A 24359-nucleotide genomic window follows, 5' to 3' on the forward strand; every position below is an offset into this window, starting at 1 on the left:
AGACAGAGGGAAAGACAGATGGAGAGACAGAGAGAGAGGCAGAGATGGAAGGAGAGACAGGGAGTGACAGGGAGGGAAAGACAGATGGAGGGACAGAGAGAGAGAAAGACAGAGAAGGAGAGAGAGGGAGTGTCAGGGAGGGAAGGACGGATGGAAAGACAAAGAGAGAGAGACAGTGAAAGAAGGAGAGGGAGGGAGAGACAGAGAGGGAAAGACAGATGGAGAGATGGAGAAAGAGGCAGATATGGAAGGAGAGAGAGGGAGTGACAGGGAGGGAAAGACAGATGGAGGGATCGACAGAGAGACAGAGAGAGAGGCAGAGACAGAGATAGAAGGAGAGATTGGGAGAGACAGAGAGGGAAAGGCAGTTGGAGAGACAGAGAGAGAGCGGGGCAGAGTTGGAAGGAGTGAGAGGGAGTGACAGGGAGGAAACGACAGATGGAAAGAGAGAGAGAGACAGTGATAGAAGGAGAGAGAGGGAGAGACAGAGATTGAAAGAGAGAGAGGGAGTGACTGGGAGGGAACGAGAGATAGAGAGATGGAGAGATCGAGAGGGAGGGAGAGAGATAGAAGGAGAGAGAGGGAGAGACAGAGAGGGAAAGACAGATGGAGGGATAGAGAGAGAGACAGAGAGAGAGGCAGAGACAAAGAGAGAAGGAGAGATTGGGAGAGACAGAGAGGGAAAGGCAGTTGGAAAGACAGAGACAGAGAGAGAGGGGCATAAATGCAAGGAGAGAGAAGGAGTGACAGGGAGGGAAAGACAGATGGAAAGACAGAGAGAGAGAGACAGAGATAGAAGGAGAGACCGGGAGAGACAGGGAGGGAAAGACAGATGGAGGGACAGAGAGAGAGAGAAACAGAGATAGAAGGAAAGAAAGGGAGTGTCAGGGAGGGAAAGACAGATGGAGGAATAGATAGAGAGAGACAGAGATAGAAGGAGAGACAGGGAGTGACAGGGAGGGAAAGACAGATGGAGGGACAGAGAGAGAGACAAAGATAGGAGAGAGAGGGAGAGACAGAGAGGGAAAGACAGATGGAGGGACAGAGAGAGAGACAGAGAGAGAAGCAGAGAGTGGGAGAGACAGAGAGGGAAAGACAGATGGAGGGACAGAGAGAGAGACAGAGAGAGATGGAGAGAGTGGGAGAAACAGAGAGGGAAAGATAAATGGAGAGAGAGAGAGAGAGACAGACATATCTCCCGATGTTTCTGTCTCCATACCTATCTCTTAAATGTTTGTGCACACAGCAGTGAAGGATTACATCAAATTAATTTCTCTTACATTCTCCCTTTCAATCGACCCCGCAATCTGACTCTCTCCAACCTTGTCCCTCTCCAGAACACTCTCTCTGTCTGCATATCTAACCCTCTCTCCCTTTGTCTTTCTCCTCGTATCAGAGATAGCAGGAGGGAGAGACAAAGAGAGGAAGACAGAAAAAGAATGTTGAAGGAACTATACTCTATTCCTAAGCTGTGCTGAACCTGCTCTGGGAGTGTTTGATGGGCTACATTAATCGGCCATGTACAGTCCTGTATCAGGCTGTGAAGAAGCACAGCTTGTTCAGTGTACAACGGGTCAAAGGGAACGATTCACTCCTGTCTGCTACTGGGAAGAGAGACTGACCTTAACATCAAGGCAGCGTTTGAGCGAGTGTGATATCGAGGAGACAGAGTAAAACTGAAGTCAGTGGGAATCCGCTGGTTGGAGTCATACCGAGCACAAAGGACGATGGTTGCGGTTGTTGGAGGTCAATCATCTCAGTCCCAGGACATCACTGCAGGAGTTCCTCAAGGTAGTGTCCGAGGCTCAACCATCTTCAGCTGATATCACAGGAGAAAATACTGGAAATACTGAGCAGGTCAAGCAGCATCTGTGGAGAGAGAAACAGAGGTAGTGATTCAGCTCGATGGTTTCCCGATTTCCAGCATCCACAGTATTTTGCCTCAGATAATGAAGCAATCCATAGCCACATGCAACAAGACCCGGACATCATTCAAGCTTGGGCCGAACAGTGGCAAGTAACATTCACGTCACACAAGTGCCAGGCAATGACCATCTGTAACAAGAGAGAATCCAACCACCTACCCTTGGCATTCAAAGCATTATCCCATCGCTGACTCCCCCAGCGTCAGCATCCTGGGGAAACATTGACATCAAACTTAACTGAACGAAACACATCAATAGTTTCTTCACCCAGTGGCTGGTGGGTGTTTGGAACTCACTGCCTGAAAGGGTTAGTTTAAAATGGGTGGTTGATGGCCAGCACAGACTGGGCGGGCCAAAGGGCCTGTATAAGTGCTGTATGTCTCGATGACTCTAAAGGATGGTAGAGGCAGAAACCCACATCACACTTAAAACACTCTCTTGGATATTCACTTCTCTATATTTAAAATGGGGTAGGAATAACTCTCCTCGTCTGCACTGCCCCATCAAACACTCTCAGAGAAGGTCCAGCAAGGATTAGATCCAGAGTAAAGCTCCGTTTAAACTGTCCCTGGAGTGTTGGATTAACCTGGGTCACTCACTGTCCCCGGCTCAGCCTCAAGACTCACCTGCCTCAGTCACTGAGACGCTCCTGTGTCATTTGCCTTAATGTAAGCGGATGCCGGGTTTGGGAGCAGGACAGGCACACGGGATTAGGACGACTGCTCATGTGGAGGACAAGCATCAGTAATCCCTCAGAGAATCAGAACAGACCATCGAAACTCAGAAAAGGAAACTTGTGTTGAATTTGAGAGTCTTGCATTGTGGAATGCTTTAGTATTTGGTGAGAATGTTGAGCCAGTGACATTTTGCCCCAGTGGGATGAATAGACACTATATGACTTGATTACAACAGTAAGGTACCGTCTGTACTGTAAATATGGAGTGAAATAACAATGTAACTGATCAATTTTCAGCTGAATTGGGCGGCACAGTGGCGCAGTGGTTAGCACCGCAGCCTCACGGGTTCAGTTCTGGGGACTGCCTGCGTGGAGTTTGCAAGTTCTCCCTGTGTCTGCGTGGGTTTCCTCCGGGTGCTCCGGTTTCCTCCCACATGCCAAAGACTTGCAGGTTGATAGGTTAATTGGCCATTATAAATTGCCCCTGGTATTGGTAGGTGGTAGGGAAATATAGGGACAGGTGGGGATGTGGTAGGAATATGGGATTAGTGTCGGATTAGTATAAATGGGTGGTTGATGGTCGGACCAGACTCGGTGGGCTGAAGGGCCTGTTTCAGTGCTGTATCTCTAAACTAAACTAAAACTGAATACTATACCTACAGTTATACCTGCTATCCTGTTATATATGTGCTGCTATACCTGCTTCACAAACCACTGACCACCTCCAGGCGCATATCCATTGTCTCTCGAGATAAGGAGGCCCAAAAGAAAGACCTGCTATATGTGAGAATGTACATACGACACGATGGTATGAAGTCAAAGTGGCCACTCTTTATATTTTTAGACTATGCCCCAAATTCCTGACTCCGCAGCCAGTGGGAATATTTACTCTCAGTCCACCCCATCAGTTTCCCTTATTATTTTCTCAACCTTCATCAAATCACCCAATAACTTTGCAGGTGAAAAATCTTTTCCTCAAATCCCCTCTAAACCTCCTGCCCCTTACCTTCAATCCATGCCCCCTGGTTATTGACCCCTCCACTAAAGGAACAAGTTTCTTCCTATCTAACCTATCAATGCCCCTCATAATTTTGTACACCTCAATCAGGTCCCCCCTCAGCCTTCTCTGCTCTAAGGAAAACAACTCCAGCCTTTTCAGTCTCTCTTCATAGCTGAAATGCTCCAGCCCAGGCAACATCCTGGTCAATCTCCTCTGCATCCTCTCCATTGCAAGCACATCCTTCCTATAGTGTGGTGCCCAGAACTGTACACAGTACTGCAGCTGTGGCCTAACCAGTGTTTTATGTAGCTCCATCATAACCTCTCTGTTCTTATATTCTATGCCTCAACTAATAAAGGCAAGTATCCTATATACCTTCCTAACCACCTTGTCTACCTGCGCTGCAGCCTTCAGTGATCTATGGACAAGAACACCAAGATCCCTCTGACACTCGGTATTTCCTATGGTCCTACCATTCTTTTTTTTTAGAATTAGAACATTACCGCGCAGTACAGGCCCTTCGGCCCTCGATGTTGCGCCGACCATCTGACTTACACTATTCCATTTTCATCCATATGTCTATCCAATGACCACTTAAATGCCCTTAAAGTTGGCGAGTCTACTACTGTTGCAGGCAGGGCGTTCCACGCCCCTACTACTCTCTGCGTAAAGAAACTACCTCTGACATCTGTCCTATATCTTTCACCCCTCAACTTAAAGCTATGTCCCCTCGTGTTTGCCATCATCATCCGAGGAAAAAGACTCTCACTATCCACCCTATCAAACCCTCTGATTATCTTGTATGTCTCTATTAAGTCACCTCTCCTTCTCCTTCTCTCTAACGAAAACAACCCCAAGATCCTCAGCCTTTCCTCGTAAGACCTTCCCTCCATACCAGGCAACATCCTAGTAAATCTCCTCTGCACCCTTTCCAAAGCCTCCACATCCTTCCTATAATGCGGTGACCAGAACTGCACGCAATACTCAAGGTGCGGCCTCACCAGAGTTTTCTACAGCTGCATCATGAACTCGTGGCTCCTAAACTCGATCCCCCGACTAATAAAAGCTAACACACCATATGCCTTCTTAACAGCCCTATTAACCTGGGTAGCAACTTTCAGGGATTTATATACATGGACACCAAGGTCTCTCTGTTCATCTACACTACCTAGAATCTTCCCATTAGCCCAGTACTCTGCATTGCTGTTACTCCTTCCAAAGTGAATCACCTCACACTTCTCCGCATTGAACTCAATTTGCCATCTCTCAGCCCAGCTCTGCAGTCTATCTATGTCCCCATGTACCCTACAACACCCTTCGACACTATCCACAACTCCACCGACCTTCGTGTCATCTGCAAATTTACTAACCCACCCTTGTACACCCTCATCCAGGTCATTTATAAAAATGACAAACAGCAGTAGCCCCAAAACAGAACCTTGCGGTACACCACTGGTAACTAAACTCCAGGATGAACATTTGTCATCAACCACCACCCTATATCTTCTTTCAGCTAGCCAATTTCTGATCCAAAGCTCTAAATCACCTTCAACCCCATACTTCCGTATTTTCTGCAATAGCCTACCGTGGGGAACCTTCTCAAACGCCTTACTGAAATCCATATGCACCACATCCACGGCTTTACCCTCATCGACCTGTTTGGTCACCTTCTCGAAAAACTCAATAAGGTTTGTGAGGCACGACCTACCTTTCACAAAACCGTGCTGACTATCGCAAATGAAATTATTCTTTTCAAGATGATTATAAATCCTATCTCTTATAACCTTTTCCAACATTTTACCCACAACCGAATTAAGGCTCACAGGTCTATAATTACCAGGGCTGTCTCTACTCCCCTTCTTGAACAAGGGGACAAAATTTGCTATCCTCCAGTCTTCCCCCACTACTCCTGTCGACAATGACGACATAAAGATCAACAACAACGGCTCTGCAATCTCCTCCCTGGCTTCCCAGAGAATCCGAGGATAAATCCCATCTGGCCCAGGGGACTTATCTATTTTCACTCTTTCCAAAATTGCTAACACCTCCTCCTTGTGAATCTCAATCCCATCTAGCCTAGTAGGCTGTATCTCAGTAATCTCCTCGGCAACATTTTCTTTCTCTACTGTAAATACTGACGAAAAATATTCATTTAACGCTTCCCCTATCTCCTCTGATTCCGCACACAACTTCCCACTACTATCCTTGATTGGCCCTGTTCTAACTCTTATCATTCTTTTATTCCTGATATACCTATAGAAAGCCTTAGGGTTTTCTTTGATCCTATCCGCCAATGACTTCTCGAGTCCTCTCCTTGCTCTTCTTAGCTCTCCCTTTAGATCCTTCCTGGCTAGCTTGTAACTCTCAAGTGCCCTAACTGAGCCTTCACATCTCATCCTAACATAAGCCGCCCTCTTCCTCTTGGCAAGCGCTTCAACTTCTTGATTAAATCACGGCTCCCTCGCTCGACAACTTCCTCCCTGCCTGACAGGTACATACTTATCAAGGACACGCATTAGCTGCTCCTTAAATAAGCTCCACATTTCGTTTGTGCCCATCCCCTGCAGTTTCCTTCCCCATCCTACACATCCTAAATATTGCCTAATTGGGTCATAATTTCCTTTCCCCCAGCTATAATTCTTGCCCTGCTGTATATACCTGTCCCTGCCCATCGCTAAGGTAAACCTAACCGAATTGTGATCACTATCGCCAAAGTGCTCACCTACATCTAAATCTAACACCTGTCCGGGTTCATTACCCAGTACCAAATCCAATGTGGCATCGCCCCTGGTTGGCCTGTCCACATACTGTGTCAGAAAACCCTCCTGCACACACTGCACAAAAACAGACCCATCTAAAGTACTCGAACTATAGTATTTCCAGTCAATATTTGGAAAGTTAAAGTCCCCCATAACCACTACCCTGTTACTCTCGCTCCTGTCGAGAATCATCTTCGCTATCCTTTCCTCTACATCTCTGGAACTATTCGGAGGTCTATAGAAAACTCCCAACAGGGTGACCTCTCCTCTCCTGTTTCTAACCTCGGCCCATACTACCTCAGTAGACGAGTCCTCAAACGTCCTTTCTGCCGCTGTAATACTTTCCTTGATTAACAATGCCACACCCCCCCCCCCCTCTTTTACCCTCTTCTCTGTTCTTGCTGAAACATCTAAATCCCGGAACCTGCAACATCCATTCCTGCCCCTGCTCTACCCATGTCTCCGAAATGGCCACAACATCAGGATCCCAGGTACCAACCCATGCTGCAAGCTCACCCACCTTATTCCGGATGCTCCTGGCGTTGAAGTAGACCCACTTTAAACCAAGGTCTTGCTTGCCAGTGCCCTCTTGCGTCCCTGTAACCTTATCCCCTACCTCACTACTCTCAACAGCCTGTACACTGGAACTACAATTTGGTTCTCATTGGATATTCCCTTGCCTTGTTGGTTCTTCCAAAATTCTATGTAACCGAACCTGTGTGTAATCATTAATCTTGCAGAGCATGTGTAATGTTTAATTTCTGAAAGCCAGACAGAGTAAAGCTCAACGTATTCCAAAAAACTCCAGACTTTTGGCATTTATTACCTTATCGGGTCAAATCTGTCGTAAAGTTGGACTGGACTTGTGAATAATTCTTTTTAAGTAGCTTTTCCGACAGTCCGAGTGTAAATCGATTTGCAGCATCCCATCATATAATAAATTTGGCTGTCTACATCACTGTGATCAAGTCTGAATACAGACAGAAAATAGCCACAAATTTTGCTATTTATTTCGGGGCAGACAGGTGAAGTGTTTATTTTGTCTGTGATTTAACTCGACCCCCAATGATAACCAACATGGTGGAAGAGAGTGATGGACAGAGAGAGAGGAACTGAGGTAGAGTAACAGAGACATTGGGAGAGATAGAAATGGAGAGAGAACAGAGAGATAGTGAGGGATAGAGACAGAAGCAGAGAGATAGAAAGTGCCAGGAGACCCTGAGAGACTTTAGAAGCAGGGGGACGGGGAGACAGGCTGTGTGGGGACCCTGGGGTAATTGTACAGATAGACAGGGTAGATGCAGGTAAGATGTTTCTCCTGGTTGAGGAGTCTAGAACCAGGGGATAAAATTTCAAAATAAGGCGGAAGCCGCTTGGGACAGAGATGAGGAGAAATTTCATTACTCAGAGGGTTGTGAATCTTAGGAATTCTCTATCCCAGAGGGATGTGGAAGCTCAGTCATTGAGTATGTTGAAAGCAGAGATTGACAGATTGCTGAATACCAATGACATAAAGGGTATGAGGATAGTTTGGGAAAAACACATTGAAGTGGATGATCAGCCATGATAGTATTGAATGGCGGAGCAGGCTCGATGGGCTGAATGGCCTACTCCTGTTCATACATTCCAAAGCTGCCGAAATAGTTTCTCGCAAACTACCCCTTCAGATCCCCTTAATATCTCAACAACTTTGATCAAATCAACATGATCCTCCTAAATTCCAGGGAATAAATTCCTAGTTTGTGTAATAATACCTTGTAATTTGACCCTTGGAGTCCAGTTATCATTCTGGTAAATCTGCGTTGCACTCAAATGGACACAGAGCCATCAAGTCTCTTTGGACCTCCAGTGTTTCTATCTTTTCACCATTTATAAAGTACTCTGTTCTAGTCTTTTTAACTGATATGGAAATCTATCTGCCACAGTTTTGCCCATTCACTTCAGATATCTCTTTGCATTGTTCTGCTTCCAGCCACACTGCTTCCAATGCTGCCTATTTTTGTGTCATTGGTAAACTTGGGAATGTTGCATTTTACCACATCATCTTAAATCGTGAATAAATACAGCAAAACTGAGACACACACGGGCTTTGCACGAGTAGACAGGAGTGAATCATTTCATCCTAGAGGTTTTTTAATTCTAGATTTATGTTTATTTTTAGAAAAAACAAAATTCAAATTCACAACAGCCCAGCGTGGGATTTGAACTCCGACTTTTTCAATCATCAGCTCAGGCCTTCAAATTAAAACCCATAAAATGAGATTCATTTTCCGACTGCTGTTATCTGACTGTCTCAGGTTTTGTATATTGTTCCCTTCCCTTCTTCTTCCATGTGTTTGAAGTCTTTGAAGTTTGTCAGACATTGGTAAACTACTTCATGTGTTGCTGTGTAAAGACCTTCAATTCTGTGTATCTGCATGGGACACAATTCAATTTCTCACCTTATTGCATCAACCAAAACCTGCAGGTCCATTCAAACAACTTTATTTCCTGTCTCTGCAAAGATAGCTCACACTTCCACAATGCAGGAATGTCTGAATGGAAACAGCTTTTGACACATTTCCAAACACGTTTGCCAACACTTTTCAAGATGAAGCTAAATTCAACTCACAGATTCCAAGCGCCAAACAGAACGTTTGGGTAGAACAGGTAACATTGATGAAATCCCAGATCTCTCTGTCCTGTCACCCATTCTAACATTGTACCATTTAGTTTATATCACTCAGTCTTCCTTCCAAAATGCATCACTTCACATTTCTCAGCATTGAAGTTAACCTGCCCTGTGTCTGTCCAATGATCGGTTGGATAGTAAGCTGTCAAGAGGACATAAAGTGTCTACAAAGAGATTTCCATAGATTAAGTGAGTGAGCAAAAAATTGGCAGATGGAGTACAATGTGCGAAAATGTTAGCTTGTCCACTTTAGCAGGAAGAATAAAAATCAGTATATTATTGAAATGGAGAGAGACTGCAGAACTGTACGGTACAGAGGGATCTGGGTGTCCTGGTACATGAATCACAAAATGTTACCATGTAGCAACAGCGTGTGACATGGAAGACAAATGGAATGTTGTTGTTTATTGCAAGGTGAATAGAATATAAAAGTAGGGAGGTGTTGTTACAGCTGTACAGGGCATAAGTTAGACAACATCTGCAGGATTGTGGACACTTTTGGTCTCCTTACTGAAGAAATTATATAATTGCATTCGAAGTAGTTCAGAGAAGGTTCACTGGGCTGATTCCTGGGATGAAGGGGTTATCTTATGAGGAAAGGTTGAACAGGTTGGGTCTATACCCACTGGAGTTTAGAAGAATGAGAGGTGATCTGAGTGAATCATCTCAGGTCCCGAGGGGACTGGACAGGGTGGATGCTGAGAGGATGATTCCCCTTGTTGGGGAGAATAGAACGAGGGGAGACAGTTTAGAAATTAGGGACGTCAAATTTAAAACTGAGCTGAGGAGAAATGTGTTTCTCTCAGAGGGGGGTCGATAGATTTTTTATCAGTTAGGGAGTCAAGGGTTATGGGATGCAGACAGGAAAGTGGAGTTGAGTTCACAATCAGATCAGCCACTCAATGGCACAGCAGGCTTGAGGGGCCGATTGGCCTACTCCTGCTCCTAATTCATTTGTTCTTGTGTGTTCCATTTCACCAGACTGCCTCTATCCTCCTGAAGACTGCTACTAGTCCCTTCCCGGTTTATTACATTGCAGATGTCACAAACATTGGCAAACATTGAAGTTATGCCCTGAAAACACAAGTCCAAGTCATTAGTATATATCAAAAAGAGCAGTGGTCCGAATATGAACCTCCACTGTATACCTCCCTCCAGACTGAAACAACCATTGTGCACTCTCTCAGCCAATGTCGTATCCACTCAGCCAATGACCCTTTCATCCCTGGAGCACCAATATTTCTAACTGGTCAATTAGGAGGCACCATTAAGTCCTCCCCATGAGGACCCTGGTCCCAGACCTCTCTGTTTGCACTCTCCCATCAACATTCCACAGACAGGTACAGCATGGATTAGATACAGAGTAATGCTCCTTCTACACTGTCCCATCACACACTCCCAGGGCAGGAATATAATGGGGTGGATACAGAGTGAATCTCACTCTACACTCTCCGATAGAGACAGAGAGAGAGACAGAAAGAGAGAAACAGAGAGACATAGACTGACAGGGTGACTGACCGAGAAAGAAGGATATTTGACAGGGGATATTGGAAGAGGTGGAGGTAATTTAACCACACAACTCTGTTCCAGCATTCAATGAGATCATGGCTGATCTGTGATCAAACTTACACCATATATCCTACCTTTGCCCCTTATCTCTTAATACATTTGGTTAACAAGTATCTATCAATGACAGGTTTACAAATTAACCTATAAGCCAGCATGAAATTTCCACAAACAATATGATGAGGGTGTGATGGCTACCACAGTGGAATAGCTTGCTGAATATTTAAAATGGAGGCTTTTCTTTCTGGATCATCAAAAGTGTCCGCCTAGGCCCCAACTTCATCTGCATTCCTCCCTCTCCCGATGTTCGTTTTCTCTCCATACCTATCTCAAATATGTTTGTGTACACAGCAGTGAAGGATTTCATCAAATTAATATATCTTACATTATCCTCTTCACCCACCTCAACAATCTCTCTCTCTCCACGTTTGTCCCTCACGACAGTCCTCTTTCTGCCGTCATATCTAACCCTCCCTCCCTCTGTCGCTCTCCTCGTGTCAGTGATAGCAGAAGAGAGAAACACAGAGAGGAGTGAGAGGGAGTGTCAGGGTGGGAAAGACAGATGGAGGGACAGAGAGAGAGAAGGAGAGAGAGGGAGTGACAGGGAGGGAAAGACAGATGGAGGGACAGAGAGAGAGACAGAGAGAGGGGCAGAGACAGAGATGTCAGGAGAGAGAGGGAGTGTCAGGGACGGAAAGACAGATGGAGAGACAGAGAGAGGCAGAGATGTAAGGAGAGAGAGGGATTGACAGGGAGGGAAAGACAGATGGAGGGACATGGAGAGAGAGAAGGAGAGAGAGGATGACAGAGGGGAAGACAGATGGAGGGACAAAGTGAGAGACAGACATAGAAGGAGAGAGAGGGAGTGCAAGAGAGGGAAAGACAGATGGAGGGACAGAGAGAGAGAGACAGAGAGGTTAAGACAGATGGACAGATAGAGATAGAAGGAGAGAGAGGGCGAGACAGAGAGGGAAAGACAGATGGAGGGACACAGTGAGTGACAGAGATAGAAGGAGTGAGAGGGAGAGACAGAGAGGGAAAGACAGATGGAGGGACAAAGTGAGAGACAGAGAGACAAGGAGAGAGATGGAGTGACAGGGAGGGAAGGTCAGATGCAGGGATAGAGAGAGAGATATGGAGAGAGAGGGAGTGACGGGGGGAAGACAGATGGAGGGGCAGAGAGAGAGACAGAGAGAAGGAGAGAGGGAGTGACAGAGAGGGAAAGAACGATGGAGCGACAGAGAGAGAGACAGAAAGAGAGGCAGAGACAGAGAGAAGTAGAGAGAGGGAGAGACAGAGAGGGAAAGACAGATGGACCGACAGAGAGCGAAGGAGGGAGAGGGACAGACAGAGAGGGAAAGACAGATGGAGGGACTCAGTGAGAGACAGAGATAGAAGGAGTGAGAGGGAGAGACAGAGAGGGAAAGACAGATGGAGGGACAAAGTGAGAGACGGAGAGAGAAGGAGAGAGATGGTGTGATCGGGAGGGAAGGTCAGACGGAGGGACAGAGAGAGAGACAGAGAGAGTGGCAGAGACAGAGAGAGAAGGAGAGAGAGGGTGAGACATAGAGAAGGAGAGAGGGAGTGACAGAGAGGGAAAGACCGAGGGAGGGACAGAGAGAGTGACAGAGAGAGTGGCAGAGACAGAGAGAGAAGGAGAGAAGGGGTGTGTCAGAGAGGGGAAGACAGATGGAAGGACAGAGTGAGAGACAGAGAGAAGGAGAGAGATTTAGTGACAGCGAGGGAAGGACAGATGGAGGGATAGAGAGAGGCAGAGACAGAGAGAAAAGGCGAGAGTGGGAGAGACAGCGAGGGAAAGGCAGTTGGAGAGACAGGGAGCGAGAGAGACAGAGATAGAAGGAGAGTGTGGGGAGACAGAGAGGGAAAGACAGATGGAGGGTCAGACAGAGAGAGACAGGGAGAGAGATGGAGTTACAGGGAGGGAAGGACAGATGGAGGGATAGAGAGAGAGAGAGAGACAGAGATAGGAGAGTGAGGGAGTGATAGAGAGGGAAAGACAGACAGAGGGACAGACAGAGAGACAGAGACAGCGATAGAAGGAGAGAGAGGGAGTGACAGGGGGCAAACACAGACGGAGCGACAGAGAGAGAGACAGAGAGAGAGGCAGAGAGAGAAGGAAAGAGAGGGAGAGACAGAGAAAGAAAGACTGATGGAGGCACAGAGAGAGAGACAGAGAGAGAGCGGGAGTGACAGAGATAGAAGGTGTGAGACGGAGAGACAGAGAGGGAAAGACAGGTGGAGGGACAGAGAGAGAGACAGAGAGAGTGGCAGAGACAGAGAGAGAAGGAGAGAGGGGGAGTGTCAGGAAGGGAAAGTCAGATGGAGGGACAAAGTGAGAGACAGAGAGAGAAGGAGAGAGATGGAGTGACAGGGAGGGAAGGAAAGATGGATGGACAGAGAGAGAGAGACAGAGATCGAAGGAGAGAGGAGGAGTGACAGAGAGGGAAAGACAGATGAAGGGGCAGAGAGAGAGACAGAGAGACTGGCAGAGACGGAGAGAGAGGGAGTGACAGAGAGGGAGTGACAGAGAGGGAAAGACAAATGGAGGGACAGAGAGAGTGGCAGTGAGAGTGGCAGAGACAGGGAGAGAAGGAGCGAGAGGGAGTGACAGGGGGGAAGACAGATGGAGGGACAGTGAGAGGGAGAAGGAGAGAGAGGGGGAGACAGAGAGAAGGAGAGACGTAGTGACAGTGTGGGAAAGACCGATGGAGGGACAGAGAGAGAGATAGAGAGAGTGACAGAGACAGAGAAAGAAGGAGAGGGAGGGAGTGTCAGAGAGGGGAAGACAGATGGAGGGTCAGAGTGAGAAACAGAGAAAGGAGAGAAATGGAGTAACAGGGAGTGAAGGACAGATGGAGGGATGGAAAGAGGCAGAGACAGAGAGAGAAGGAGAGAGTGGGAGAGACAGAGAGGGAAAGGCAGTTGGAGAGACAGAGAGAGAGGCCGCGATGGAAGGAGAGAGGGAGTGACAGGGAGGGAAAGACAGATGGGATGACAGAGAGCGAGGAGTCAGAGATAGAGGGAGAGTGTGGAGGGACAGAGAGGGAAAGACAGATGGAGCGACAGACTGAGAGCGACAGGGAGAGAGATGGAGTTACAGGGAGGGAAGGACAGATGGAGGGATAAAGAGAGAGTGATAGAGATAGGAGAGTGAGGGAGTGACAGAGAGGGAAAGACAGACAGAGGGACAGAGTGAGAGACAGAGAGAGAGGCAGAGAGAGAAGGAGAGATAGATGGAGAGAGTGGGAGCGACAGAGAAGGAAAGACAGATGAAGGGACAGAGAGGGAGAGACAGAGAGAGAGTGGGAGTGACAGAGATACAAGGAGTGAGACGGAGAGACAGTGAGTGAAAGACAGATGGAGGGACAGAGAGGGAGACAGAGAGAGTGGCAGAGACAGATAGAGAAGGAGAGAGGGGGAGTGTCAGGAAGGGAAAGCCAGATGGTGGGACAAAGTGAGAGACAGAGAGAGAAGGAGAGAGATGGAGTGACAGGGAGGGAAGGAAAGATGGAGGGACAGAGAGAGAGACAGAGAGAGAGACAGTGAGAGAGAGAGAGAGACAGAGACAGAGAGAGTGGGAGAGATGGTGTAAGAGAGGCACAAATGGAGTCATGGAAAGAGAGAGAGAGAGAGAGAGATGCAAACAGATTCATGGACAGAGGATGAGAAAGAGAGATAGGGAGGGGCAAAGTAAAAGAAGGAGACAGAGAGATTATGGAGAGGCAGAGAGAGGGAGAGACAGGGAGAGGGAGTGCGAGATGGTGTGAGAGAGACAGAGGCATGGACAGAGGCAGAGAGAGAGAGAGCGAGAGACACTGAGAGACAGAGATAGCCAGAGAGAGAGAAAGAAACAGAGAGGGAGGGAGAGAGAGACAGAGAGGGAGAGACTGGGATTCAGAGGGTAACAGAGAGGGAGAGACTGGGATTCAGAGGGTAACGGAGTGGGAGAGACTGGGATTCAGAGGGGAACGGAGAGGGAGAGACTGGGATTCAGAGGGTAACGGAGAGGGAGAGACTGTGATACAGAGGGTAACGGAGAGGGAGAGACTGTGATTCAGAGGGTAACAGAGGGAGACGTAGAGATGAAGAGTGAAGATGGGAGAAAGGCAAAGTCCAGTGTTCGTAACACATGGATAAGGGGGAACAGAGAGGTGAGACAGGGCTTGAGAGAGTAAAAGACAGAGGAAAGAGAGGTAGAGATGGAGAGATTACCAGGAACATAAATCTCCAGCAGTCTTTTCATGCTGATCACTCCTTTTCTCTGGATGTGGCAGGATTGCAGAGCTCAGATCTGATCCGTTGGGTTTGGGATCACTTAGCTCTGTCTGTCGCATGCTGCTTACGCAGTTTGGCATGCAGATAGTCCTGGGTTGTAGCTTCACCAGGTTGACACCTCATTTTGAGGTATGCCTGGTGCTGCTCCTGGCATGCCCTCCTGCACACTTCACTGAACCGGGGTTGGTCTCCTGGCTTTATGGTAATGGTAGAGTGGGGGATATGCCGGGCCATGAGGTTACAGATTGTCTTTCTTTCTGTCTGTCTGTCTGTCTCTCGTTCCCTCCTCTCTCAGAACATCAGTCAGCCATTTTAGGTTTGTTCACGGTGGCCATTTTATGTTCCAGCAGCACTGGGACATTAATTTAAGAGATTGACACCTCACTAATGCAAGGTTAGTGCTTTAAACGTGACAGAGAAACGGATCCTGGGGTTCAGTTGAATGTAGCTTCTCATCCCGATAAGTGTTAGCAAACGTAATTTTCAAATCAATTCCGCGACAACCTCAACAGGAGGAAAAGCACCACAAATGCAACAACAACTTAAACTTGAGAAAAAAAAAACCACCGAAAAATGCAACAACCTCAACAGGAGAAAAAACACCAACAATTTCAACAGCAACCTCAACAGGAGAATAAACAACAACAAATGCAACAACCACCTCAACAGGAGAAAATAACACCAACAAATGCAACAATTTCAACAGGAAAAGAACAGCTTCCCGAGGACTAAAAAAATCTAACAAATACAACAGCTTCAGTAGGAGAAAAGCCACTAACAAATTCAACATCATCAGAAGGCGAAAACACACCGATAAATAGGGCAGTGGCACAAGCTGTTGGAGGGGCAGGAAATCGTTACCGAAGGGGCAGAGTATCTGATCACACCCGGGATGGTGGAATTGAGTATTTATTAACTGGTAAGAGATTAGAAAGCGTAGATGTACAAAGCGACCTGGGTGTCCCCGTCAATAAGTCACTGAAAACTAACATGCAGGTGCAGAATGCAATTCAGAAGGCTAATGGTATGTTAGTCTTTATCACAAGAGCATTTGAGTACAGGAGTAGTGAAGTCTTGCTTCAATCACATAGAACCTTGGTTGGACCGCACCTGGAATACTGTGTGCAGTTTTGGTCCCCTGACCTAAGGAAGGATATTATTGCCAGAGAGGGAGTGCAATGAAGGTTCACCAGACTTGTTTCCGGGATGACGGGACTGTCCGATGGTGAGAGATTGGGGAAAATCAGACAGAGAGAGAGAGACAGAGGCAGAGAGAGAGAGAAATGGTGTGAGAGAGACACAAACAGAGTCATGGACAGAGAGAGAGAGAGAAAAAGAGAGAGAGAGACAGGAAGAGGTAGAGAGAGAGGCAGTGAGAGAGACAGAGAGAGAGGGAGAGTGAGATAGAGGGGGAGTGTGAGATAGAGGGGAAGAGGCAGATAGAGGGGGAGAGTGAGATAGAGGGGGAGAGTGAGATAGAGGAGGAGAGTGAGATAGAGGGGACGAGTGAAATAGAGGGGGTGTGCGAGATAGAGGGCGGGTGTGTGATAGAGGGGGTGAGTGAGATAGAGGGGGTGTGTGAGATGGAGGGGGAGAGGGAGATAGAGGGGGAGAGGGAGATAGAGGGGGAGAGGGAAATAGAAAGGGGAGAGGAAGATAAAGGGGGAGAGGGATATAGAGGGGGAGAGTGAGATAGAGGGGGAGAGGGAGATAGAGGGGGAGAGGGAGATAGAGGGGGAGAGGGAGATAGAGGGCGAGAGGGAGATAGTGGGGAGAGGGAGATAGAGGTGAGAGGGAGATAGAGGGGCTGTGTGCGATAGAGGGGAACAGTGAGATAGAGGGGGGAGAGGGAGATAGAGGGGGGGAGGGAGAGAGAGCGGGAGAGGGAGAGAGGGAGAGAGGGAGATAGAGTGGGAGAGACAGATAGAGGGAGAGAGTGAGATAGAGGGCGAATGACAGATAGAGGGGGAGAGACAGATCGAGGGGAGAGACAGATAGAGGGGTAGAGTGAGATAGAGGGGGAGAGTGTGATAGAGGGGGAGAGTGAGATAGAGGGGGAGTGGGAGATAGAGGGGCAGAGGGAGATAGAGGGGGAGAGGGAGATAGAGGGAGGAGAGTGAGATAGAGGGGGAGAGTGAGATAGAGGGGGAGAGGGAGTTAGAGGGGTTGTGTGAAATAGTGGGGGGTGTGAGATAGAGGGGATGTGTGAGATAGTGGGGGGAGAGACAGATAGAGGGGACGAGTGAGATAGAGGGGGAGAGTGAGATAGAGGGGAAGAGTGAGATAGAGGGGGTGTGTGAGATAGAGGGGGGGTGTGAGATAGAGGGGGTGTGTGAGATAGAGGGGCAGAGGGAGATAGAGGGGGAGAGGGAGATAGAGGGGATGAGGGAGATAGAGGGGGGAGAAGGAGATAGAGGGGGAGAGGGAAATAGAGGGGGGAGAGGGAGAGAGAGGGGGGAGATGGAGATATAGGGGGGAGAGGGAGAGAGAGCGGGAGAGGGAGAGAGAGGGGTATTGGGAGATAGAGGGGGATAGGGAGATAGAGGGGGATTGGGAGATAGAGGGGGCAGAGGGAGATAGAGGATGGAGATGGAGATAGAGGGTGGAGAAGGAGATAGAGGGGGATTGGTAGATAGAGGGGGAGAGGGAGAAAGAGGGGGAGAGGGAGATAGTGGGAGATAGGGAGATAGAGGGGGGAGAGGGAGATAAAGGGGGAGAGGGAGATAGAGGGGGATTGGGAGATAGAGGGGGGAGAGGGAGATAGAGGGTGGAGATGGAGATAGAGGGTGGAGACGGAGATAGAGGGGGATTGGGAGATAGAGGGGGAGAGGGAGAAAGAGGGGGGAGAGGGATATAGTGGGGGAGAGGGAGATAGATGGTGGAGATGGAGATAGAGGGGGAGAGATGGATGGGGTAGAGGGTGGTGAAGCTGTGGAATTCTCTACCGCAGAAGGCAGTGGAGGCCAAGTTATTAAATATATTCATGGAGGAGAGAGATATATTTCTTAATTTCAAAGGGATCAAGGGGTATGGGGAGAAAGTGGGAACAGGGTACTGAATTAGACCATCGGTCATGATCTTTATTGAATGACGGAGCAGGCCCAAAGGGCCGAATGGCCTGCTCCTGCTCCTATTTTCTATGTTTTTATGAGAGAGGCGGATTGAGAGAGGGAGAGAGAAGGAAAAACAGAGAGAGAAGGAGAGATAGAGATGTAGCGAGGTGACCCTGATATTATCTGTCTCACACACACACATCCAGACACACACAGACACATACATAAAGCGACACACAGAGACACACACACACAGACAGATTTTACAATCCACACTGATGTCAGTAAAAATGACCAACAGAACGTCAATAACAATCCCCATTGTCTGCCTAGTCCTGAGAGAGACAGAGAGAGAGATAGGGCAGTGACAGAGAAAGACAGTGAAAGAGGGAGGACAAAACAGCTTGCAGGAGAAACTTTACATTTATTTGTGTTCCACAGATTTTATTAAAAGTTGAAAGGGACTGGACACTGGAAAAGCTGTCAACACACAACAACAACACTGAGAGACTTTAGATGTGAGGGAAGGGGAGACACACTTTAAAATCCACACTGATGTCAGTAAAAATCCCCAAACACAACCTCAGTAACAATCCCCATTATCTGCCCAGTCCTGTATTGTGGGTTTCTTCTTTGGCCTCCTGATCTCGAGAGACAATGGGTAAGTGCCTGGAGGTGGTCAGTGGTGTGTGGAGCAGCGCCTGGAATGGCTATAAAGGCCAATTCTAGAGTGACAAGCTCTTCCACAGGTGCTGCAGAGAAATTTGATTGTCGGGGTTGTTTCACAGTTGGCTCTTCCCTTGCGCCTCTGTCTTTTTTGTGGGTATAGTGTGAGGGTTTGAGGGGGGAGGGTTGGATCAGTGTTTGATATTTTGAAACTGCAGGGAAAGAATTAAAGGTTTAAAATGAACTAAGAGATGGCTGAAAGCATTGCTGTCCTGGGATTAACAGATCAATGGACAGGCCCCCTCCCCCGCCCCCGAGGCAGGAGATTGAGAGACAGCCCAACATGTCAGAGGCTCAAGGGGTGGAGTTTGCAAACAGCTCAGTCAGGATATAAACTGGGTTTGAAGATCTCAGTTCCAATCACAAAACCCACCTTTCATTCTCTCTCTGGAGAGAGTGGACACATTCCCCAGCCTGATTCAGTGTGTGTGTCTGTGCATCTGTGTATGTGCTCTCTCCGTCTCAATCTGGTTTATAACTGTGATTTGATTGTATTTGAATATTGCTGATTGTCTGTGTGACTGAGAGAGGAAACTCTGGGCTCTTGCTATGTAATTTTGTTTAAAAATGTCCTCGCTTTGTATTTTAATCCAATTTTTTCTCCTTCTTTCCCCTGAGGAATTTTCATTCTGAAAACTGCACCGTGAAGGTGAAAAGAGGGAAAGTTTGGGACGAGGAATCCTTGGATAGGAGCTTCCTCCAGAGGGGACGGACTGAGGCCTTGTCCACAGGCTGCACCCAAAGGGCCCACGTGAGTTGTGTCTGTTTATTAGCCTGTGGTTTAATTTCCTCTCTGGGGCCCTGGGTTAACCATTTCATGTTGGATTGGGGCTCCTGGAGTTTTAAACAGATTGAAAGCCTGGGGTTAAAGGAGCAGCCCCAGGAGTGAGTCCCATTTGCCCCTTGCTCCTTCCAGCCCTGTCTGTGAGGTTTGCTGGTGTTTTGGGCAATGCGATGAAGCTAACAGTTAAATAAGACGCACAGTTCCCATTTTAATTCATTTTACTGTAGTTCTGAGCTTTCTCTCTTTCTCCACATTCTTTCCCTGTGTCTCTATCTCCCTCTATGCTTTCAGTTCTCTGTCTCGGTTTCACACTCTTCTTCTCCAATTAAACCTTAAATAAATAAAAAACATGCCACACACAGCAATGTGATTTGTCGTTATTTGAAATGGTCAGACAAAATCAGCAGCTTGTTCCCAGTTTAAAGAGGGAATTTTGCCCTTTCAGGGGACTGAAAGCTAGCGATTATCACATTGCTGCTCCTGGGATGTTGCTGTGCATCTCGTGCCCTTAAGCATTTCGTGCACAGCAATGAGGACACTTTAAAATTCAGCTTCCTGAGGGTCAGATTGTGGATTTCTCTGTTTTCTCTCCATCTTCCTCTGCTTTTCTCTCCCCCGCGCTTTCTCTATTTCAACCATTAATCAATAGGTGTCACAATGTGTGCACAGCAAGATCCCACAGGCAGCAATATGATAATATGCAGATAATGTGTTTTCAGTGATGTAAGTATCGGGATCGCAGAGGGTGGGACTTTCCTGCAGTGACTAAGTGGTTAGTACCGCAGCCTCACAGCTCCAGCAACCCAGGTTGGGTTCTGGGCACTGCCTGTGCAGAGGTTGCAAGTTCTCCGTGTGGGTTTCCTCCGGGTGCTCTGGTTCCCTGCCACATGTCAAAGCCTTGCGGGTTGATAGGTAAATTGGCCATTATAAAAATTGCCCCTCGTGTCGGTAGGTGGTCGGAGAATGGAGGGAAGGTGGGGTTGTGAGAGGCGGAAAAATGGCATGAATGTAGGATTAGCATTAATGTGTGGCTGATGGTCAGCGTTGGGCCGAAGGTACTGTTTTAGTGCTGTATCTCTCTATGAATCGAATGTGATGTGTGATTATTAAAAAACGGTGACAGAAACATTTCAGCGGACGTTTCAATCTGGATTTAATCCCAGATCGAGAGAAAAAGAAACAGATGGGGATGGGGTGCAGGGGGGAGGGAGCAGGAGAAAGACAGGGAGAGGGGTGTTTGAGATTTTCAAACTGCAGGAATGTCCCTCCCTCTGGGATCTCGAACCTTACGTCACTGAAAACAGATTATCTGCATATTAGCATATTGTTGCCTTTGGGATCTTGCTGTGCACAGATTGCCTACAGGTTTCCTGCATTGCAACAGTGAGGACCACTTTAAAAATTAGTTCATTGATTCTCAACTGCTCCTGAGGCCCAATAATTACAAGAGCTAAACTGAAGCTGTATAAAGGCTTGTGAAAAGTTTAAAGATCAGTTCAGCATTTTCAGAGGACTGTGATAGGATATCTGGCTATGATCACATTGTGGGATCCTGCTGTGCATACATTCCCTGCATCAATTCTTAGATTTCAACACTGAGGCAGAAACAGATGGAGAGAAAAAGAGGGCGAGAGAGAAACAGTTGGAGGTGGCAGGTAAATCAGAGAGAGAGAGAGAGACAGGCGGAGTGTGGATGAGGGAGAGAAGGCAGAGAAAGATGGAGAAAGACAGAGAGAGAGAGAAATCCACACTCAAAATCTTGGTAAACTGAATTTTGAAGTGTCACCATTGCTGGGATCTTGCTGTGCACAGCTTGCCTGCAGAATTCCCTGCATTGTGACAGTGACTGCATTTTAGAAGTGAATTCATTGTCTGTAAAGCTCTCCTGAAGACCTGGAATTAAAGTCCTGAGCTTGAAGCCGGTATAATTCACGAATAATGCTGATGTTTTGGGCCTTGCCGTGAAGTTGATGGTGAAATGAAATGTGCAGCAGCCATTTGAAATGAGAGTGGTGTTCTGAGAGTGGATTTCTCTGTCTCTCTCTGAATGAGTGTAACAGGACGGAGAGAGACGCAGGGAATGAGGGAAACATGGAGGGAATGAAAGGGGTTGCCAGTTGTTATCACCCTGCTGCTTGTGGGATCTTGCTCTGCACAAATGGCTCGTTCCCAGTTTCAAGAGGGAGTTTCGCCCATTCTGGGGACTGAGGGGAAATCTGGCTATTGTCACATTGCTGCTTGTGGGATCTTGCTGTGCATCTAGTGCCCTGCAGCATTTCCTACATTCCAACAATGAGGTCACTTTAAAATTCAGTTTCCTAAGGGTCTGAGTGTGGATTTCGATGTGTTTTCTCTCCATCTTCCTCTGCTTTTCTCGCCCCCTGCCCTGTCTCTATTTTAACCATTAATCAATAGGATCCACAATGTGACGTGTGGTTATTTTAAACGGTGACAGAAACACTTCAGAGGACGTTTCAATCCAGATTAAATCCCAGATCGAGAGAAAAAGAAACAAATGTGGATGGGGTGCAGGGGGGAGGGAGCAGGAGAAAGACAGGAAGAGGGGTGTTTGTGATTTTCAAACAGCAGGAATGTTCCTCCCTCTGGGATCTCCAAACTTACATCACTAAAAACAGATTACCTGCATATTGTCATATTGCTGCCTCTGGGATCTTGCTGTGCACAGATTGCCTGCAGATTTCCTGCATTGAATCAATGAGAACCACATTAAAAATTAATTCATTGAGCGTCAACTGCTCCTGAGGGGAACATGAAGCTTTATAAAGGCTTGTTATACATTTAAAGATGGAGTTTAGAATTTTCTGAGGACTGTGATGGGATATCTGGCTAGTATCACATTGTGGGATCCTGCTGTGCATACATTCCCTTCATCAATTCCTACATTACAACACCGAGGCAGAAACAGATGGAGAGAAAAAGAGGGAGAGTGAGAAACAGCTGAAGGTGGCAGGTTAAACGCAGAGAGAGAGCGAGAGAGAGAGAGAGAGTAATCCACAATCAAAACATTGGTAGACTGAATGTTGAAGTGTCACCACTGCTGGGATCTTGCTGTGTGAAGCTTGCCTGCAGAATTCCCTGCATTGTAACAGTGACTGCATTTTAGAAGTGAATTCATTGTGTGTAAAGCTCTCCTGAAGGCCTGGAATTAGGAGCCGGTATAATTCCCCAAATAATGCGGATGTTTTGGTCAGTGCTGCGAATTGGAGGGCGAAATGAAATTGTGGGATCTTGCTGTGCACAAATGGCATGCAGTGTTTCCAACATTGCAATAGTGACGAACACTTAAACAGTTCACTGAGTGTCAAATGTTCCCCATTCAAACAATTCATTTTACTGAAGTTCTGAGCTTCGATTTCTCTCTCTATCTCTCTCCAGCTTTCTTTCCCTCTGTCTCTCTATTTAAACCTTGAATAGTTAAAACAACACACAGCTGGGTGATTTGTTGTTGGTTTAAATAGTGAGACAGAAATATTTCACAGCTATTTTCAGTCAGCATTACATTTGAGATAGAGGGACAAAAGCAGATCTGGACAGAGAAAGAGAGAGAGAGAGAGAGAGAGATTGGGGGCCAAATGAAATAGGGACAGAGAGAGATACAGAGACAGGGAGAAAGATACAGAGACAGACAGACACACACACAGAGGTGGAGGTTGCTGTCTCAAACTCTTTATCCTTCGGTTTATAACTGTGATTTGTCTGCAATTGGGTGTTGCTGAGAGAGTGTCTGTGTAACCGAGGGCAATTCCTGGGCTCTTGCTGTGCTATTTTGTTTAACAATGCCTTTTAATCAATTTTCTTTCTTTCCCTCTTGCCTTCAGGAAACATCATTCTGAAAACTGCACGGTGAAGATGAAAAGAGGGAAAGTCTGGGAGGAGGAATCCTTGGACAGGAGCTTCCTCCAGAGGGGACGGACTGAGGCCTTGTCCACAGGCTGCACCCAAAGGGCCCACGTGAGTTGTGTCTGTTTATTAGCCTGAGGTTTAATTTCCTCTTTGGGGCCCTGGGTTAACCATTTCATGATGGATTAGGGCTCCTGGTGTTTTATACAGATTGAAAGCCTGGGGTGAAAGGAGCAGCCTCAGGAAGGGAGTCCCATTTGCCACTTGCTCCTTCCAGCCCTGTCTGTGAGGTTTGCTGGTGTTTTGGGCAATGCTAGGAAGCTGACAGTGAAATAAGATGCACAGTGCCCATTTTAATTCATTTTACTGCAGGTTTGAGCTTTCTCTCTGTCTCCACATTCTTTCCCTGTGTCTCTATCTCCCCCCATGCTTTCTCTTCTCTGTCTCTGTTTCACACTTGCCTTCTCCATTTAAACCTTTAATAAATAAAAAACATGCCACACACACAGCAATGTGATTTGTCGTTATTTGAAATGGTGAGAAAGAATCAACAGCTTGTTCCCAGTTTCAAGAGGGATTCGCTCTTTCTGGGGACTGAAATCTGGCTATTATCACATTGCTGCTCGTGGGATCTTGCTGTGCATCTAGTGCCCTGCAGCATTTTGTCCAATGACAACAGTTTAAAATTCAGCTTCCTGATGGTCTGAATGTGGATTTCTCTGTGTTTTTACAAGAATTTCATAATAATTACACGAGCTGAACGTGAAGCTGGATAAAGACTTGTTCTAAGTTTAAAGATGGACTTTCGCATTTTCTGAGGACTGTGATGGGATATCTGGCTATGATCACATTGTGGGATCTTGCTGTGCATACATTCTCTGCATCATTTCCTACATCTAACACTGAGGCAGAAACAGATGGAGAGAAAAAGAGGGAGAGTGAGTAACAGCTGGAGGTGGCAGCTTAAACAGAGAGAGAGAGAGGGAGAAACAGGCGGAGTGTGTGTGAGGGAGGGAATGCAGAGAAAGATGGAGAAAGACAG

The sequence above is a fragment of the Heterodontus francisci genome, unplaced genomic scaffold (assembly GCF_036365525.1).
Source record: "Heterodontus francisci isolate sHetFra1 unplaced genomic scaffold, sHetFra1.hap1 HAP1_SCAFFOLD_91, whole genome shotgun sequence".
Lineage (NCBI taxonomy): Eukaryota > Metazoa > Chordata > Chondrichthyes > Heterodontiformes > Heterodontidae > Heterodontus > Heterodontus francisci.